The following is a 14954-nucleotide window of genomic DNA, read 5'->3' on the forward strand; positions in this document are numbered from 1 at the left end:
ACCCCTATACAAAAGTACATGCCAGTATGTTACAGCTCCTGTGAATAGGCTACTGTATTGAAGAATGTGATCACTGTAGTGAACCCCACCACAAGTGAACATGCACATATTGCAATATGGCTAAGCTTAGCAATTGTGTGCATGGAATACTGGCTGCCCCTAATGTGCCTAGAGTATAGGTGAGTCATAATATAACAGCTCCACACTCACTGGCTTCAGGTTGATGTTCTCCAGCCACACCAGAGAGACCTATGGAGTTGTGAGGGAGAGTTATTTTCAGCACACACACATGTGGCATTGGTACAGGATAATATGTGCATTTATGAACATGTACACTACAAGCTGTGATACTACCCAAATTGCTGACATTCACAATATGTGTGCACATGTGTGCATTACAAACCCCACCCACAAATGCAGATTTACCTGACATATGCATACAGGTATGCAAAGGCTGCCACTATGAATGCTACATTATTAACGTGATGCCCACTGGGGCCTAACTTGGATGCTCTTGAGCTGTGGAATCTGTGCCACCCACCTCCATGACATATGTAGTCATGGGTTCCTGGGAGGTGGTGGCTGAACAAAGGTTTGCAAGGGACTCCTCAGTGGCTGAGAGTGGAGCTTGAGTAGCAGGCCCTCCACCTATGCCAGCACAGTCCCTGGAAACAGCTGCAGCCCTTTGCCGTGTATTGTGTATGAGGTTTGTGGCACGGTGTTGGACCTGTTTGTAGCTCCTGTCCTGGTGGCCCACATTATTGACTGTTGCTACCAGTTCTACCCACAGGGCAGTGCATTGTTGCAGGTTTTGTCTGGAGTCTGAGGGCATCAATGATTGCAGTGGTCTCAACTTCTGAGAACAGCGGGTTCCATCTTCTGTACATCCCACCTGAAAGACATGAACAGGGGAACATATGACAGGACCGCATACATTGGCCACCATTATGTACAGACACAGACCCTGCACATCCACTATTGCCAGCACTATCCACCACTAACACCCACATCATACCCTGCCATCTATCAGCACAGTTTGTAACAAATAATTGACAAGGCCACTGCACAACGAAGGTTGAAAACTTCAGTACTTGTTCAATCCACAGCTACACAAATTTATTACAGACTTAGCGCTTTCACCTTACAAGGCATCATCAGAGTCAAGAAGCTGTTACAATAACTCACATTTAAATAGTAAAGTCTCAAAAAACACAGAAACAAGTCTGGAGCACTGTGGGGAGCAAGGAACACAAACGCTCACTGTCGTTGGTTCGTTTGGCTTGAACAAGTACTGAAGTTTTCAACCTTCGTTGTGCAGTGGCCTTGTCAATTATTTGTTATCTGCTAGTGCCCTGATATTGGGTCAATTGTTTGTTTTTATCGTTTATCAGCACAGTTTGTGTTTGGGTATCGGCAACATAATGGCATTACACCATACGTTGGCCCCCTGATCCTGATGTTTCATGTTCCCCCAATGAGAATCATTAATGTGCATAATTCTCCCTTCGTCATTCACATCACATAGCATATGCAGCAGCTGGAGCCATCACACAGGTTCCCCACCAGGGAATAGCAGGCCATCAAACATCTACCATAGACCTATAGGCTATAAGAACAACTCTCTACCTGGTTTCATACATACTCCTCAGGAGTGACCTCACTGTTGCATGCAAGGCAATCACAGACTCCACATTGGTGGGACTGCTGCATGAGTGCAAGTCATGCTCCACTCTGTTAACACACACTCACACAACCTCCAGCTGGTGAGTGACCTGAACTGGCCCTGTTGGCAGCTCAGATGTGTGTCCCACGCAATCACCCTGCAGTGGAATGGGCACCCTGTCCACATCAGGCAGAGTAGCTACCTACACCTTTGCAGGCATAACCTCGTCAACTGGATGGTTAACAGCACATACACCCTTGGGATACCACCTGTGTCCTTGTTGGACGGGGACATCAACTGCTGCCTTGCATACACATGGGCTAACATGTGGCTTAGGCATATGGCTGCCCATAGTCTAGTAACCTCATATGGTACCAGGAATACCAGAAATGGCCTGACTGCTGTGACAGACTGTGTTTTTATGTGTCCACACACATTACTTCCATCGACTTCTGGGTGTCCCCTATGTGCAACATTACAGTACCATGTCATCTAGCTGACATCCAACAAATAGGTGAGTGCTACTACAGGTACATGTGGCTATTCCAGGAACATCTGAGGTACACAATAACAGACAGCAGTGCATATGTGGTGTAGGGTGACCTCCTCATAGGTGTCTGACATCTGCAGTACCCAGATGTTTGCGGAATGTGTACATGTGCCTAATAGTTGTAGACCCCCCCGCCAAACAAATGTGTATTTCCTGAGACCATTTGGACAATACGTGATGGTTGTCCACAGAGTTTGGGGACTGTGTCTGTGACATGCCAGACCCCCAGGGACACAGTAATGGTACATGAATATCTGGTACTGTATCCATTCCCTTACATTATATGCTCAGTATGTATGCACTGCTGCTGAGCCAAATCCAGCACCCCCCACTACTAGTACCTACAACCTGCTGTTCTGCTGCAGGGGCTGACCGGGTATGCTTGCCATACATGTCAGGCAATCAGATACAGGTGTGTAGTACACACTGACCTAGCCAGAATACATCAGGAATGGTAAGAGAGACCTGGACATTCTGTGAAATAATCCTGTATGACATTGGCAAACTGAGAGAGGCTCAATGACAGTATATGATGTGATATGCCAGCTGTATCTACCAGTACATACTGTCAGTGTGATGCCCCCTGCACTGGCCCAGTAATCAAGGAGCTTCAATCCTCACCACCAGCACCAGTGAGGGATGTACACAACGGGAGGTTGACAAGTACACACACAATAAAATACAATTACCCTTCAGAGCACACATAGATCACAGTCAGTCTGGGACTGGGTTCTCCCTCTCTCTCCAGATCCCCAGTAAGTCTCCCCACTGGCACAGCTATACAGTTAACATCTCAGCAGAGCAGTTAAGCCAAAACCTCCATCACCCTCTCTATCTGACCAGTGCTTTGTGTCCCTGCCCAAGTAGCTGACACACACACTTTGAGATTTGATTTATAAATCAAACACACACACACACACACACTCCTGGGAAAGGCTGACATAGGTTTACTAGCTATGCCCCCTTCAGCCCAGACTAAAAGGTATACAAAACAAATCCAACTTCAGAGAATGTCAAACCTTTTATTGTAACAAAGCTTTTGGATAAAAATCCTTCATCGGTGTTAATACATATCAAAACCAATTGTTACCAAATTTATATTCAGTTTAAAAAAATAAAACCATAAAATCAATTAACTCGATTTAAAAACATTTTCCACTTAAAGAATCCCTTCCTTTACAATAATTATAAAAAACAAAATATATTCTAATGAAGCTTACTCTGTTTTTTAACTAAAAGTGGTTTTATACTAACCATATTGTTAAGCCCTGGTTGTGAATCTGCTTAGTCTGACTATCCAAGCATACTCTTTGTTTTCCAGCACATTATTTAAATCACCACCACTTATCTGTTTTTGCACTGTTTCCATTACCCTAAACTTAAAAACATGTTCAGATCCTTTTTCTATGGTATGTTTGCTCAATGCATTTGTATCAATTTGTCTATGTATGTCGGATTTATGCTCTATTATGCATCCTTTCAATTTTCTAATGCTCTTACCCACATAAAATGATGAGCATCATGTACAAGTTGCTAAATAGACTATGTGGGTCATATTACAGGTAGCTGTCCATCTGAAGGTGTAGCTTTCTCCTGTGACTGGATGTACAAATATATTTTATCTTTTTTGTAGATATCTGTGCAACTACAATTCAATCATGGACGTGTTCCATCCTTATGAATATTCTGCTGTACATTATGAGCATAAAAATATAACATAACTTAAATTTTTAAGTTCTCAGAGTTTCAATACACAAAACTGGGTATATCATCTAGTAGCGATTGTAATTCTGGCATAGCTTTCAAAATACCTCAGTTCTTTTCTATAATTTTCGTAACCTCTGTTGTTCTTACATTATATGTGGTCAAGTATCTTAAGTTTGTCAATTTTAAAATTGTTGACTACCGAATTACATTGTTCATTACCAAAAGTTGGTTTGTTCATATCTTTTCTTGCACTCAGTATTTCATCCATTTGTTGTTTCACCATGCATTCAGCATAGCCCCTATCTAAAAAATTTTTAGCCATTTTTCTACCTAGTACTTAATTTTCTATCATCCGTGTACAACTTACTCACAATTTCCATCTGTGCCCTTACTATTCCTTTAAAAACATGTGGTGGCTGCATGCTCATAACGATTCACCTGTACATCTTTCTTGTAAACACTGGTTTCGATTTTACCTTCTTTCTTTTCCAATAATATATCTAAAAATATATTTGTGTAGCAGAACATACTATTTTAAATCTAAAAAAAGATGTAGTGCTCTCCAAGTGCTTACTTAGCTCTAAACAGACCAGCCATGATTACAAGGTTTAACTATATTTAATAATAACCAATAAAAGAACAAGACAATATTCAATCAATACAGTAACTACAGAGTTCAGAATCACAGGAAATATTTTAAGACAACATTGCAAGACAGTCTCAAATAAATACAGCAAACATCTAATGTGATCTTTACTATATTCCCATGTATATGTACACATAATTACTTTTCCCTAGTTCCTTACTATTAGCAAGGCAAATGCAGATGAGTGGATGTTGTCAGATACAAAGACACATACAAAATGCAAAGGTCTTTCTCTGAAACACATCTGAAATTAATAATCAACATGACTGCGTGGTTAGCTCAGATTACATCACTTTTTGTCACTTTCCTTCAGTTCCTAGGCTAACAGCAACTAACATACACTTTAACATCTCTGCGTCAGAATTACATATCTCTCAGATGTTTGTCTAGAACTGGAATTCATAAGACAGTTAAACACTTTTACATTTTCAGCCTAGTAATTATTTATGTTTCGAGACAATACAAAAACCTCTAGCTGTAGACATTTATGTCTGCTTGCTGCACTGAAACTGAGATAACACATTTGTAAAACAAGTTCAGCTTATTTTCTTGATGTTTTACAAGTTATCTCTGTATGTTTGAGGCTTCCAGATTCTATTATTAATACATAAATTTGCACAAGTAATATTTTATATACATTTCTGTTCTTTTCTAGTACAGTACACTGTGGTTACACTCTTGAAGCTCAGTCATACCTCTCAACCTCTTAGAGCACGACATCTGGACAAAAGCACAAATAAAGGGGGGACAAAGGCCCAAAAATAGTGACACTTTTTAAATATTGCTCTTACAAATTTAGACAGTTGATAGAATAACATATGTTGCATTCACATGAATTTTCTGAAGGATATGACGTCTGACATTCAAATGTGTGCTATTTTATGACTTCAGTCTTTAATGATTTGCCATTGATTTGCCAGAAAAAACACAAATGTATGAGAAAATGAATAAAAAATAAAAATATGAGGCAAAAATGTGGACATTCTGCAAAAATCTAGACAGTTGAGAGGTATGAGCACAGTACATAACATACAGTTCAACACACACTTCTGCACCAGTAACATACAGTTCAACACACACTTCTGCACCAATTGTTTAATATCCACATAACAAAGTTCTCATACATTTATAAGACAAGCATATGAATCATATTAATATTCACAAATGACATATAATTATTTACAAAATCCCAGTTAGCTGGGCTGGCAGTGTCACAGTCAGTATTGTACAACAGACAATCCAGTAATAGTCATATGTGAGCTGACCATTGCTGGGGTGACTCAGGGGCCAGAGCTGTGATCTATGTCACTGCAGACAGAGCCATCAGGGATGGCCATAGGTGTTGGACAGCAGTCTAACAGCAACATGTTAGTCCAGGAAGCATTGTTGAGACCTACTGTTTAAATTCCTATTTCCCATGACTGCATTCCCCCCATCTGCATTCCATTACATGCTTAATTGTATGACATACCTGGTATAGTGCTGTACTCCTTTGTCAGAAGAAATCCACTTGTGTTGTAAAGAATCAGTCTGTCTTCACGATGAAAGTGTCAGACCTGTTTACTATAGGCAGCAGCTTGCCTTTTGTAGGTAATGCTCATGAACAGGTGATGGCCTGTGCACCCAATCTGTGGCCCCCACTTGCTAATTGCATCCAGAACAGCTGGGTTGTCTTTCCATTAGCCAATGGCATGGCAGCACAGTGCTATAATTAAGGCCTTCATGTGGGCCTTGCCCCTTTTCCTGGCCTGTGAGGAAGACATTATCAAGGTGTGGGAGCTACAGAGTCACAGAGGGTAGGTGGAAATACTGCTCACTGTTTGGATTGATGTGTTATGTGTTATGTCCACAGTTTTGCATGCTATGTTTGGACACTGTTAATATACTTTCAAATTCTGTAGCAGTGTACTATATAAATGTGTGAGTAAGGAGACAGATGTGAGTGTCATACATCTTTTTCTATCTGATTGTGCATGCTGCTATAGTTAAGGCTGTTGTGTGGATGCCCTCCTCTAGGTGTTTGGGAGCAATGTTAGGTCTATAGCAGGTAGCTGGACATACTCCAGCATGTGTAGCAGGCCACAGCTGCTGCATTCTGGCCAGGAGTCAGACTAGGGATTGTGAAGACATTGGGGGAGAGCAAGCTGTTACTGTCAATGAGGGTGTGGTGTCAGCTGTTGTGTCACAGCATGGCTTGGTTGAGGGTACCCACAACAGTAACGGTGAGTCATGTGCCTGTGTTGCATATGTTACATAATAGTGCCACCCAGAGAGCGGTAGTCAACATTTAGTACACATATTCATAATTTTGAAATGTGTCCCACCCTGCAGGCTTTTAACGTGCTACTGTGGGTGGCAGTAACTGCTGTAGGAGCAACCAGTATTGCTGGACATTGCAGGGCTCAATTATTCCTATGTTGTATTGACATGGATGTAGTTGTCATGCCACAGTTTGGGCTGTGGGCCAGAACTGTGGGTGTCTAGATTTGACAGATACTAGAAATGTAACAGCTAGAGGTACAGTCATTATTATGGCAGGTGTATTTGTAAGACATATGTGCATACATACAGTGTGTAACACAGAATTAGCATGAACATGTGTGTTCTTATGGGTATGAGGTGTGACACTGAGCTATTTGTCATAATTTTGTAACTCCAGTCTGCACTGCCTTGCCAGTATGTCAGCACACAGAGTAGGTTTTATGATGACCCTGCCATAAATAGGGGTACAACTGTGGATATTCAGCAACAGTCTGTGCAGTTGTCAGCTCTACCTGATATTGTAGGGATCCTGTATATCCAGCAGCATTTATTTGTCTGTGTACTGGTTCTGTGTTTGTGCCAGAGGCCTAAGTACACTGTGATTTGGGCTACTATATATAGGAGTACTGTGTGACTGGCAATCAGGATATGTTTTGTTATACTCCAGAGGTCAGTTGCCTTACTGATATGTTTTTCAGATGGTTCTGGGTTCAAAATATGGCAGTGGTGTATTTTTTCTCTAAAGTTACATAACTGTAGTGCATAATATATTTACAAAAGCATCACTAATCACCCAGAGCTGATTTGGTGTACTGGTGTGTTGCTCTGACTGTAGTTGACAAGGTCTGTCCTGGTTTCAATACTTGGCAGCTTTGTCTTTTTTTTCCTAATGTTACATGACTACACTGCATGATATATTTACAAAAGCAGTACTAATTCCCTAGAGCTGGTTTGGCTTAGCAGTGTGTTGCTCTGACTCTAGTGCACAGTGTCCTTCGTTTCAGACTTGGCAGTAATGTATTTTTTCCCTAATGTTAAATGACTGTAATGCATGATATATTTACAAAAGCATTAGTAATTCTAACAGCTCATTTGGTGTAGTGGTACATTGCTGTGACTCTAATGCATGGATCCTGGGTTTGACACCTGCCAGGGTTGGTTATTTTGTTGCTGGGCAGAACACTGGCTGAATGAGATAGTGTGATTAAAGCAGTTTATAGCAGGTTTGCATGACACTAAGTGATGCCAAGAGACACTTAGGTTCCCTTAGCTTCACTTAGCGGTGCTTACTCCCGCTTAAACCCATGCTATTTTCAAAAAAGAAAAGAAAAAAGGGTGATAGGAAAGTGGTGAAATGGGGGCAATCAGGGGGAAAAACATTATGAAAGGCAACTAGGGATGTGCAGGATGGGTGTAGGAAAGGACCATAGCTCTCCATTTCTTGCGCAGCAACAGCTGTAAATGATGTGGGCAATTTGGAATTTAGAGCCTCACACGTCACAGGGGGGGTGTGGGCAACATAAATTTGTTGAGTAATTCATGGGGAAATTGATTAATGTCAGTATACGTGGGGATGAAATGGAGAGTTATGTATGGGATGAGATTTTTTCATGGGGAAAGATGCCCCCTTTTTTTAAGGTGAGAGTACGATGTTGAGGAAGGGTTGTAGGTATGTTTGGAGAGGTAAGATGGGTAGGAGAGGTTGCTTTTACAGACAGACAAGACAGCAGATAGGGGTGGTGTATGACACATGAGGGGGTAAACACCTTGGACAGGGAGGGCGGTTGGGAATCAGAGGGCCATGTGCCCCCCAGATGAAAACAGTGGGACTGAGGTCCCCACCAATGGGCAGTTACGACTTCCCTTTCATGGCCCCAAAGTTGGCTGCACTAAGGGCTGGATGACGGGGCCAGCCTGCCCCTTGAGGTGCACCAGTCTGCCCTTGATCTGGCACAGGTGGTCATCCATAACTCTGAACTGGTGTCAGGTGACAGGGTCCTCTCCAAACTCACACCTGGGTGGACAGACACTGTCCCTTGAGGCGGGTCCATATGAGGGTGGTGCAGGACCAGCAGAGGAGGCAGCTGGAGGTTGTGTCCCAGATGTGCTGGGACCCAGTACTGCAGCCAGATGAGGCAGGATAGGCGGCTCCATTGGTATCTGCCTACCCAAACGTGCAATTGTGTTGAGGTTTGTCAAAGTGTATTGGTTAATCATGAACAAAACATTTCAACATTAGATATAACAGCATGCATGGGTGTTCCAATTAACCTAGAACAATAGAATTGGAAAAAACTGCATATCCTGTAGATGATGAATGAATGTCAATTATTACTTTCACAGTAGCAATCACAGTGTACTTTATTAACAGATTCATTCCTACACAGTATTACTACAGTATTGGCTTTCTTTCATCAATAGTAGCTTGTTTGCTGCCTTCATCTGTATTACACAGTACCTGGCATTAGTCACTTATATCAATGTTGGTCTAACAACACATTTATTCAGTACACTCAAAAGACACTATACCTAATGGCAGTAAACAATTACACTTTCTTATTTATTGGACTATATATATTGCAAGTTATATCTGTACTCATCACACTGTTGGCATAGCCTTGCCAGTTGTTCTGCATGGGCCTCAATGTTACGAGCCCTCTCATCTGTAACTGTGGGGGGAAATTCACCATTTTGCATACCTGTTTATCAGTTATTCATACTGCAATTTGATAAATCACCAGTTGATATACTTACAAACTTCTGGGGCATTCAGCATCTTGGATCCATTAGGCCAAGAGCACCCCCTTCCTCCATTTTGGGTCATCATAATGATGAAGGACCTGCTCACCAGTGCAGGGGATGCCAGTAGCAATGGTGAGCTCATGTGCCAGATGGTCCCAGGCCTCAGGCTTGTATTCTGAGCCCTGGTACTGGCCCTGAAACAGTCTGTTGTCATAGCTCTTAATGAGAGCCCAGCCATGACCCTGGACAAACCTCTCAACCTTCCTTGATTTTCAAGGATGTCCCTGATTTTTTACTCAAATTTTAGGTCTGACCCTCTTAATCCCTCTTAAAACTGATGATTGTTGGAAACAAAGTGATTAATTGCACTTAATAAATAATAATAGTAATTAGAGTTATAGACTTCTTATAGTTCAGAAAATGTATATTAGTTCACATTTTTCCATTCTGTCAGTGCCTCAGGTTAACAGTAATAATAATTAAAATGTGTCCCTGATTGTCCCTAATTATTTCTGGATTTGTCCCTGATTCTGTTGAGATTTGTCCCTGATTGGTTGTTAGCTATGTGCCCTCGTGCTGCACCCGAAAGCATGCTCCCTCTCCTATACCTGCCATAGTTCCTACAGGGATCAAACTCTAACAAGTTCTGCCTGTATTCCCACCTGTGCGGTTTAAATAAGGCCATATTCCCACCCTTTGCTGTCATTGAACCATTTTCAAAAATGCTAAGCACAGCTCAGCAGTGCGCAAACCTGCTAAGCTAAGTTGAGCAATGCTTAAAGTGGCAAATGCTTAGCAGTGCTTAGCGGTGTGCAAATCCGCTCAACTGAGCTGAGGAGGGCTTAGAAAGGAACTGCTTAGCAGTGCTCAAACCAACTAAGTAAGCACTGCTAAGTATTGCTCAGACAGGTCCTGTTTAAGCATTGCTTAGCTTGGCTTAGTAGTGCTTAGCAAAACTGAGCTAAGGGCAAACACAATTTTCATTAAAAAAATAAGAATTGAATATTAATTACTCATTATTCATACATTATTATTAAGTGTATGTTACCTTGGTGTGTGACTGTACTGTACCAGACACTTATGTTTAAAAGGTGGTTTTCACCTCATATCTCCACTGACACTGGGATTCTGGGCCAACTACACTACCCTGTTTAACAAATATGAATAACTACATCAATAAATAAAATAAAAATTAATATAAAATGCTTTCCCATGTAAAAGCTGAATGGCCTGTCTTGGTAGTCAAACTGTGCACCTACTGCACATGAAGCTGTGGCTCTAACCACTGAACTAACTTGGCTGTGAAGATTTCAGCTGTACATTTCTATATAGCTTCTCAATACGTTTAAGTGTTGCTGAGCAAAGCACCATGCCACACAAACCCGCTCAGCTACAATTAAGCTTTGAAGAAAAAAAATGTAACCATCAGTTACAAATTGCACAATACACTTCAAATTATAAATAAGTGTCCGAGAAAAGTTTCTTTATTCTTTTAGTGCTGTACGGCACTTTCACAATGCAGGGGATGTGTTACAGATACTGTAACACACTCCCTACATGACATTCACTTCACATTCTTCATGTAAGTGTCTGAGGAAACTTTCTTCATTTTATTAGTGCTGTACGGCACTTTCACAATGCAGGGGTGTGTTATAGATACTGTAATACACTCCCTACATGACATTCACTTTACATTCTTCATGTAAGTGTCCAAGGATACTTTCTTCATTTTTTTAGTGCCATACAGCACTTTCATAGTGCAGGGGGTGTGTTACAGATACTGTAGCACACCCCCTACATGACATTCCCTTCACATTCTTCATGCAAGTGTCCGAGGACACTTTCTTCATTTTTTTAGTACCATACGGCACTTTCACAATGTAGGGGGTGTGTTACGGATACTGTAACAAATTCACTACATGACATTCACTTCACATTCTAAACTGAAGTGTCTGTGGACACTTTCTTTATTGTAAAGTGCTGTATGGCACTTTGAGACTACAGGGGGGGTGTTACAGATCTGTGAGCAGTGTAACACACCCCCAAGCACTGATTCAGTATCCGTGTACTTGACTCCCCCTCAGTAGCGCACCTTCATTAATATGCCAGGTGCACTACTGAGAAGAAGGTGTGGACATTGACACCATTCACTCCATGTAGGAATAATACTATTTCTACACGGAGTTTATTAAATCCGGGGGATTGTTTTTTGTTGTTTATAACCATAATTTGTGTTTTGTTTCTAAATATCTGGTATTCTTATTTTGAAATTAGGGTCAGTTATTTTTCCATAATATCCAGGCTTTCCCTCTGAGATATATTGTGTATCTGGTTTCTAGAGTTAGCTATGGTACAGGTATATGTTTTAATTCTTTTTCTGTAAAGGTGCTGTAGAATTTAGAATTGTTAAAAATGACTTGGTGAAAAATTGTACAGCATTGTTGTGAGGGAGTTATTAAATGGGAATCCAGTTACACTGTCCAAGGTGATTTTTAAACAGGGATTATTGGAAGTGTTTTTGAGATGTAAACCATATAAATAAAGTTTTAACATTCCCATGGATTCAGAAAGACTTTGTATGTTGCAGAAGCCTTACCTCATAAGGTCTCTGCACTGTACTGTCTTTTTGATTCAAAGTCTGTTCTGCTGCTGAGGTTTTTCCCTTGCAGAGGCCTGAGTATGGAAAGTTGTCTTGCAGGTGAAGCTGCATGTTAATATGGCAGCCTATGGAAGTGACTAAAGCTATGTGCTGTCCCTTGCAATTATTTCCAGATCCCAAATCATTCAGCTAAATAAAATTTCACTCTGTGGGGACAAATGAATTTCATCTCACAATGCAGTGCCCACGGGATCAGAGTGAATGTGTGTATGTGTGTTTGTGTGTGTGTGTGTGTGTGTGTGTGTGTGTGTGTGTGTGTGTGTGTGTGTGTGTGTGTGTGTCTGTTTGGATGGTCATACAACTGGGGTTAAAAGGGGGACTGCAAGTCTGAATGTGCACGTGCCCAAGTGTATATCTATGTGTGCTTGTCTGTCTGTGCATGGGTGTCTGAGTGTATAGATATATATATATATATATATATATATATATATATATATATATATATATATAATATATATATATATATATATATATATATATATATATTTATATGTATGTATATATATATAGATATATATATATATATATATATATATATATACATATATAGGTCTACCTCATATGATCAACACTTATTTCACCGACACTAAAACACCTACAGCTCAAAACACCGAAAACTCATTTGATCGAAACTCATCGATAACATCGACACATGAAATTTAAAGCATTATGCCCTTTCCCCACTGTAGCGTGACTCTGGAGTTAGAATAAATAGTTAGGAGGGTGTGGAGCCCCCTACATTATTTAGATAAATATTGTCATTGCTGTTATAAGTATCCATGTGTATGTTTAAAATTTATGAATTATGTGGGGGGCTTCGCCCCCACACCCCCCAATGTGGTGTTCTGTTCCCCCCACACCCCCCCATCTATTTATTCTAACTCCAGGGTCACACTACAGTGGGGAAAGGGCATAATGCTTTGAATTTCATGTGTTGATGTTATGAGTTTCGATCAAATGAGTTTTTGGTGTTTTGAGCTTTAGGTGTTTTGGTCTCTCTGAAATAGACCTATATATATATATATATATATATATATATATATATATATATATATATATATATATATATATATATATAAATACACACTCACTTTTGTCGAGTAGCCCTACTCGGGGATTGTTAATCTCACACACCTATATGACCATTTGCATATATCAACCAAATGCAGTTGATTAAACAAATGTTGACAAACAAGCATTTAAACCAATTTTAGGATTCCTACACACACACACACACACACACACACACACACACACACACTTTATTCCTGTAGTATAAAATATTATGGTTTGTTTCTTATCTATTTCTACTTTATTTTGTCCATCTATATATGCTGCTAAGATGATCTTATATTATGACAGAGCTGTTATATTTCAGGAAGTTCTGTTACATTCATTCTCTTTGGCTGCCTTTCAGAGGGATTCTTTGCACTCTTTCAGGCATGTTCTGAGTATGTGGACTAACTGCCAACAACAACTTAAATGCCCTGCCATGTCTAGGACTTCATGATATACTAAGAAGGACATTATGAAGTTTGTCTGTACACTCAGACAACTAGCTGAATGACTCAAGGCCACATCATTTGTGCTACCTAAAGCATTCTGAATGGAAAATTTTCCCTCATTAATTTGCTTTCCTGACTAGAAAAGGTTGAATTTCTCATACTAATAATTACATAAATAACTTATTCTCTTTCATCACATCATATTTAAAACAGCATTCTAAATGGAATGACACAGATGCAAACTATTTGATTACTTGTTATGCATTTAGAGATGCCTTTCCATTTGATTAGTCATTTTAGTGTCTCCACTTCTTGAAGTTAGTCTTCGAGATTAGAATTGAAAACAATAGCTATTACTCCGGCATGTCTTAAACTAGTGCTATAACATCCTACCCACCTAGGATTACATTAAAAAGTGTCTTAATTTACTTGTTCCAGTACTTGAGTACAAGGCATAGTGATCCACTCTTCCTTTTGTTTTTCTTATTTGCTTGTATTATTACAGATTGGTTTCATTTATTATACTGTATTTAAACATGCATATTTCCTGTCTTTTGGGAATAATTTATGTACTCAAAATTGTTGTCAGCTATACAGATGTTGAATTGCATGTAACAGTACATCCCAGTATAAAATAAATAAAACATTTCCTTAGATTTTCTGTGGCCTTGGGGTAGAAATATGTATTTCTGAGGATGGAAAGGGTAATGAATTTGTAAAAATCATTGTCCCCCAGTGTATACACCACAAGTTATACTTTAATATAGTGTAGCTGTTTTAATTGAAATATTTGCCACAGAGTTGTCTTTTCAAATAGTTAGTAAGGTAAATTACAACTGTATGTAGTGTCTAAAATTGTGCTTAATTTCATGGTGACTTGAGTTACGTGGATAAAAGCAAATCGATACATTTCACTGGCTGAAATGAGAGTATTTACCAGTTTATTGATATACTGCTTCAGTATTTTATCTATCAGGATTCTTCAAATAAAGGTGTCTCCAACAATTTTACAGAGTAATGCAAATACCATCACCCCTGCTGAAATGTGGACCATTTTTATGGGCTTAGTTGGCCATTCCTGGTTAAGAACAGCAAATAAATAAATAAACAGTTAATACAAACTAGATGTACATTAATATGCTGCTATTTTTTCATTATATATGTCTCCTAATATTAATAATCATAGTTGGTTTCTTAGGTGCACAATATTAACTATACTA

Source organism: Protopterus annectens, chromosome 12.part0 (assembly GCF_019279795.1).
Source record: "Protopterus annectens isolate FY-2018-M chromosome 12.part0, PAN1.0, whole genome shotgun sequence".
Taxonomy (NCBI): Eukaryota; Metazoa; Chordata; order Ceratodontiformes; family Protopteridae; genus Protopterus; species Protopterus annectens.